Source organism: Peromyscus californicus, unplaced genomic scaffold (genome assembly GCF_007827085.1).
Source record: "Peromyscus californicus insignis strain IS unplaced genomic scaffold, ASM782708v3 Scaffold_9__1_contigs__length_137607984, whole genome shotgun sequence".
NCBI classification, from domain to species: domain Eukaryota; kingdom Metazoa; phylum Chordata; class Mammalia; order Rodentia; family Cricetidae; genus Peromyscus; species Peromyscus californicus.
The window spans coordinates 15140730-15147721 of NW_026294617.1; the positions used below are offsets into that span (position 1 = coordinate 15140730).

Sequence of the window (6992 nt, forward strand, 5' to 3'; positions counted from 1 at the left end):
GGTCAAAGCTTCCCAGGATGCTTTGTAACACTTCGTGTAACCGTAGTCCTTTCTCAAGGGAACAAAAGCTGGGAGAATTGTGTTATACACTTGGTATTATTTGCATGGCCCAATAAAGCTATCTTGCTACAGATGTAGCCTTCGATAATTTATTGATGTAAAAGTGGCCTCAGGTACCAGGTTTTTTGGCCGCTGTTACGCTGTCAGAGTACACTGTAGAACATGGGATCCATGAATATTTTATGTAGAGAAGAAATGGAAAATACGGCTTTCAATATATCAGTTCCCAGTCCTGCTCTTCATTACTGAAATATGAATCGAACCCCTTCTCTGAATTTGATCAACCCAAACTGTGCGAACTGAGCACTGCCTAAATTGGATTTCAGCAGGGAATTGATTTGGGTCCTAATTTCTGTCTAGCATGTCAGTTGCTCCTGCCGGCCTGGATCGTAGGGGTGGGTGAGTGACTTCCACGTAGATGGAGGCTGGGGACCTCCCTGCTGATAGGCTGGCCTGGCCCTTCACTTTCTCCTTCCAGCAAGTTCACTGTGTGAGGAGCTGTTCAAGCTCCATTTGCGCAGTTCTGAAGCAGTTGGAGTTCATCACTCTGTCAAATGCTTCTCTTCCATTGTTGGGTTATTAAAATATGAGTTGGGAAGTTGAATCTGTCCCTTTTAGAATAAAACACTTGAAAATAATCAAAAAAGCATTTAAAAAAATAATTGTGGTTTTGGCATCCACAGTACTTGTGAGTGCTGTGTTTCTGATCTTCCAGGCCTTGGGCAACACTGAAAGCCTGTTCTCCATATCTCCAGGGCTCACCCTTTCATCACTTGGAGGTCAGTGGTCATGTGATTTGGACCACTGAGGACTGGAGAATCCAGAGGCTGAGTGCGTGCAGAGTGCTTGCAAGCTGTTGCAGGGTTTGTGGCTTTACAGGCACACACAGGGCCTTGCTGAGGACGACACACTGGGAAGCCACGCACTTGGCGGGGCTTTGCCCCTGTTTTCACAGGATCCTGCCAGGTAAGATCTTTATTCCTACCTCAGCTTGCTTTTGTGCTTTCATTATATTATGGTGTCTAGGTTTTGCATATGTTGGGGGTTTGAATTTTTTTAACCTGTCTTTAATCCCGTCTTGTCTGATGAGCTCCTGACTCAGCCTATCTATATCTTTAATTGATGCTCTCTTCAACACTGTGTGCTAAATTGCAGTTCCACAATCTACCTGAGAGACAGACAGTTCAATCAATGTACAAGCTACTCTACTTATTTTAAATAAATGCCTTTCAGACTTAGTAAACACCATTAGGGGAAACATGGATCATTTCAAATAAGGTAACTGATTTATATTTCTTCAAATGAAATCCCTAAACGCACCTAAGTAAAGAAATACTTACATGAACCCTAGGAAACTGCTTTTTGTGTGGAGTGTGTCTTGGCTTTCAGAACCATGTAGTTGATCCAGATGCCTTGAGCAACAAATGACAGGTGTGCCCTTGATGGTAGCTGATAAATGTTCTGGTACTCTTTGTAAGGTTCTAAGTTTAGGACGCCAAGATAGCCTGCTTCTGATGCTATACCTAACATGTAGCTATCACAAACTTAGTTAATATAACATTTAACAGTTGAGAACTCAAGGGCTTTAGCTTTTATTCTTTTGAAACATGTATGTAAAGGGAATACCAAATAATTACTGAGCTTAGTGAATAATTGTAAAGGGTTTTGTTCAACTTCCAGAACTTCCTCACTGTAGCCGTAGATGAGAAATGGTCCCTGTCTCATTTCTGAGTGATTTAATGCTTGGTGACTCTCCTGCTGCCCCCAAAAAAGAAAAGGGAATACATTTCACTCTCCTTGTATTACACTCTACAGGGGCATGTCCTTAGTGCAGGGCTCCTTCGATCATTGGGATGCTCATACTTTGTCTGAACGTAGATAACTACCTAAATAAATCAAGAAAACAACCAACCAACCAATTAAGCCCCTTTGTTTTCTTCCTGACTGGCCCTTCCTCTTTGTGGTCCAAGCTGACACCTGCACATTTTCCAGTGAGTGGCCTGGTCATCATGGACCTGCAAGGCTGGAGCTACTGGTTTTCCATGGATCTGATTAGGAAGTGAGTACCAGCTCCTTCAGCACTGGTTCTCATTTACCTGAAAATGACATTTTTCTACCTCTCAAAAAAAGGGTTTAAGGTGGGGATGCCAAGGCAGCAATACTACATTTTATTTGAATACATGAGCTTTGAAATCAGACAAATGTAGAGTAAGCAGTTAATTACCCACCTTACCTTGAGTAAGACTGACTTTGGTGTAAAGATCCACCCTGTGCTTCATGGGATAATAATGAGAATTAGTTCTATTTTCCTCCTTTTCTTTGTTGTGGTCCCCGGGATGGAGGCCAGGGTTCTGCACGCGCTGGGCAAATGCTATGCCACTGAGCAACATCCACAGACATTCATGGATTATGAGATAGATTCTCACTATGTTGCCCAGGCTGTCCTTGAACTTGTAATCCCCCAGCCTCTCAATTTTCTGGGGTTCTCCTATACCTAGCAATGAAAACTATGTGAGTTGTTTTGAAGATCAACTGTATCATGAGCAGAAAGGACAGTTCTGAGTAAATGTGCAGTAAAGGGGACAAGCAGTCTAGTCCTGGGCCACCACACTTCCTGCTGTGGCAGCTTATTCAAATGCAGGTTGTCTCAGAGAGCTCTAGAGAAGCAGAGTAATGGACCAGGTTTACCACCCAGATTCACCCTTACATCTCAGATGGCCCAGCTCGTTTGTTGTCTTTTCCTGTTCAGCTGTGCAGTATCATTCTTATTTAGTCCCAAAATCCCAAAGGCAATTCCAATAGCTTCCTTTAACACTGATTAGCAAGAGAGGGATGAGCCTGGCATCTAAACACTATAGTTGATCACAGACCTAACACTTATCTGAGGCACTAAGGGACAAGTCAGTCACTTAGTTGTCCTTATGTGTGCCACGTGACTGAAAGTGCTAAGAGACTGGTGTAATGCTTTGAATCTGACATGTCCCTCACAGTCTTTGGTCCCCAGCTGGGTATGCTGGTTGGGCAGGTTTGGGAGGTGTGGCCTTGCTGAAGGAAGTATGTTACTGGAGGGTGGGCTTTGAGGTTTCAAAAGCCCATGCCATCACCAGTGTGCTCTCTCGGCTTCCTGCTTGCAAGTCAAGATGTGAGCCCTCAACCTGCTGCCTCTTCTCCGCCATGATAGATGAACTGTAAGCCCAAATAACCTCCTTCTTCTGTAAGTTGCCTTGGCTGTGGTGTTTTATTACAGCAACAGAAAAGTACCTAACACAACTGGGAGTTGTGATTTAAACGAAGTTTATTTTATTTTTATTTATGTTTATGGGTGTGCATGCACACATGTGTGCAGCTGCCTGTGGAGACTGGAAGAGGGTGATAGATCCCAGAAACCTGGAATTACAGGAGGTTATAGCCATCCAAGTGAGGGTATTGGAAGCCAAAATCAGGTCTTTTGAAAGAACAGTATGTGTTCTGAACAGCCAAGTCATCTCTCCAGCTAGGCAGGCCCTGCTGGGTGTAGAGACACAACTACGCGTTCTTTCTATTAAAGGCAAAGAGAAGCTCGCAGTCTTTTTGTTTGTTTATTTGTTTGTTTTTCAAGACAGGGTTTCTCTGTGTAGCTTTGCACCTTTCCTGGAACTCACTCTGTAGCCCAGGCTGGCCTCGAACTCACAGAGATCCGCCTGCCTCTGCCTCCCGAAGAAGCTTGCGGTGTTATTCAGTGGGACATCACTAGCAGGAGACTGCTCAGGACAGAGGAAGAAATGCATGTCTGCTGGCTGCCAACTATGAGGTTGCCCACACCTCACTTTGCTATCATGTCATGGAAATGATGCCTTTCTCTCTCTCTCTCTCTCTCTCTCTCTCTCTCTCTCTCTCTCTCTCTCTCTCTCAGAGATGGGAGGAATCCCAGGAGTAGCCCCTGCAGGGCAGGAAGGATGGCCATTGCAGAGTGAACCCTGGAATGCTCAGTGAGTTCTGCTCAGGAAAGAGCTGGGTAAGTCAGAACACTAACCATCTGAAGCAGAATGACTAGTCAGTGTAAATATCAATAACTTACACAAACTACTTATTTTGATTTTCTTTCCCCTTTTTTTTGGACAGAGTCTCATGTAGCCCATGCTGGCTCTGTACTTGCTGTGTAGCTTACAGTGATAGGATTATTGGAGTGGGACACCACTAAATAAGGACTGAATAAGAATGAGTAACTGAGCAGCAGCACAGGGAAAAACAGCAGAGAGTCAGATCCCCTAAGACGAAGGGTGGATCTGGGTGGGAAACCAGGCCCACTCTATGTGGTGCTAGGGATGAAACCCAGGGCTTCCGGATGAAACCCAGGGCTTCCGCTGTGCTAGGCAAGCACTCTCCCGACTGAATTATGTTCCCGCCCAAATGCTGGTAACTGACAATCTATGAAGATAGCTAGAGACAAATTATGACAGTCTAGATCTGGCTGTGTCTGTGAAGTGTTTACTGCACTCTTCTCTTTACATATGATGGTCAGTTTTCAGTTCTTTTTCCTATAACACTGCTATGGACTCTAACTACCTTTAAAAACTATCAAATTCACAAATACTTGCTTTGAAAAAATTTCTTCAAAGCAAAAGAAAATTTCTCCCAAAAGATGTAGGGTAGTTTTCTTTTTAATCCCAAATGACAAGATATCATTCTTCTCTTCCATGCACAGATTAGTCACTGTGGTCACCAACTGCCTGGTTTGCCATTTAGCAGGCTGTCCCTGGGCCAGCCCATCCCTTTGCTCTTGTGAGCTAGTCTTATATCTCTGATCAGGTCAACATGGTGTGGCAAGGCTTACATTCAGGCTTGTCTATTGGTTCATTGGGAAAACATAAAGGTGGAATGAGTGACGATATAATATTTATTTTAGGGGCATAGGAGATAAGGAGACCTCAGGGAAGACATTGCCCCAAATGACACACTGTCTTCCAAATAGCCAGATTGGTGAACTTTCTCCTTACTGTGACCAGGCACACAAAAGCAGCTACTTATAGGAGGAAGAGTTTACCTTGGTTTCTGGTTTCAGAGAGTGGAGTCCATCATCTGGATGAAGACATGGAGGAGGTCATGACAGTGGAAACGTGTGGCTGAATCTCAGTGGGCCCAGAAGTGGAGACCTGGAAGCGGAGGCTAGAACCATGGTCCGACGGCTACACTGTAGTCCATAACTCCCATCCCTATGGCCCTAAGTCTATCAGCTAGGCCCGTGCGCTAAAGGTTCCAAGACCTCCCAGTAGAGTGATACCAGATGGGACCAAACGTCCAAACCTGTGGAGGAGTGTACACACACAGACTGTATGATGGCCATGACAAAGGACTTGTGCAAGACTCAAGCCTGAGTACTGATGCTTCCTGACACGGGACATGGGGAAGGGACTCACATCCTCCATTTCTGCTAGACACAAGACCCTTCTCTAGCCCCCACACCCCCAGGCTGTTCCTTTAGGCAGGTATTATTTGGAGTACACTCATATCTTTGAAGTACTCAGCAGATGAGGAAATTATGTGGCAGACATACCCTATTTCTGTCTTTAATTAAAGGAAATACACCTTTTATAGAGAAAGCTATAACATTAAAAAAGAAAACATTTTGAAAAAAAAAATCATCTGACTTGGTACTAAATTCCATTAAGTGTTTTTGTACACTTGTGTCTAGGTGAACCACAAATGTAATCTTCATGTTAGGGAGGCCAGCTGGTGTCTCAAAATGAGAGAAAGAGAGAGAGAGAGAGAGAGAGAGAGAGAGAGAGAGAGAGAGAGAGAGAGAGAGAGAGAGATGAGGAGAGAAAAGGAGGAGAAGGGAGGGGAGGAAAAGAAGGGGGAAGGGAGAAATGAGAAGAGAGGGAGATTTCATTCACAAAACATCTTTTACTTTTTGCTCAGAACTGATGCTCAGGTCTATCAGGGCCTCGAATTTTCAACAGGACAAAGGGAAATTGTGGCTTAAGTGAACTCTGGACTATGGGTTGCAGTTTTATAACAAGAGAGCTCCCTAATTCTAATACCCCTTGATCTCAGGAGGAGTGAGAAATATTGGAGATGGTCAGGGTTTTCAAGCCCCACAGAACTGGACTTGCTTGTTCATTCAACCATTCCATGTGATCTCGGGCTCTAGTGACTCTGCCTTTCAAACAGGGACCTGGGAGTTTGGCCTTTAAGATTAGCTAACATAGAGCCACGAACCCTGCATCTGCTCTGGCCCATAAGGTCACATTTCATAAATAACCTGCTGACATTCATTCCATTGTAGTAAATATGCTGTCATCCTCAGAGTCATAATGTAGGTATTTTAAAAATGCGGAAACTCACATGATGCAGTCGGCCTCACAGAGCCTCCTGTTTTTTGTTGTTGTTGTTGTTTTGTTGTGTTTTTTTGTTTTGGTTTTTTTTTTGAGTTGGATGATGGCACGGACTCAGTTGGTCAACCTGGACCACCTGGGAAGCACAGGCCCTAAAGAAAGCTTGTAGTCCAGCCCCTCCAACAATGGCACAGGGCAGGTTTGGAGCCTGGAGACCATCAGCTCCTTTAATCAATGCAGGAACTTTGCAAGTATACGAAGGGATTCTGACATTCTATGACACATGTTGAAAGTCTCCCATTTCCAAACAAGAGTCCCACAGTATACAAAAGCAGAACACACCCAGGAGGTAAGGAAGACTCAGAACTGTGTGGGTATCATCCAAACACAAACCCTTTGTGGATATAAACAAATATTTAGAAGGCAGCTTCGCAGCTATATCAATTTAGTTATGCAACAGGAGTAAGCTCTCTCTGGGGTCCAAGACTTCCTTAGCTAGATCTGGGCATAAATTCCCTGATCTTGTAGAGCAGGCCTCCAAAACAATCAGAGAATGGTTGGCTTTAGTTTTTTTTAAACTAATTATCTTAACACTCTATTCTCTGGAATATATTAGAA

The 6992-nt window shown here is 44.0% G+C and overlaps 1 long non-coding RNA gene across 1 annotated transcript; it reads left to right on the top strand.

The window, feature by feature from the left end:
• Positions 1–819: 819 nt before the first annotated feature.
• LOC128106470 (uncharacterized) lies at positions 820–5634 on the top strand. The gene is made up of 3 exons (XR_008216722.1): positions 820–1026; positions 3953–4054; positions 5102–5634. It is a non-coding gene; the product is annotated as an uncharacterized LOC128106470 (long non-coding RNA).
• Positions 5635–6992: the final 1358 nt, after the last annotated feature.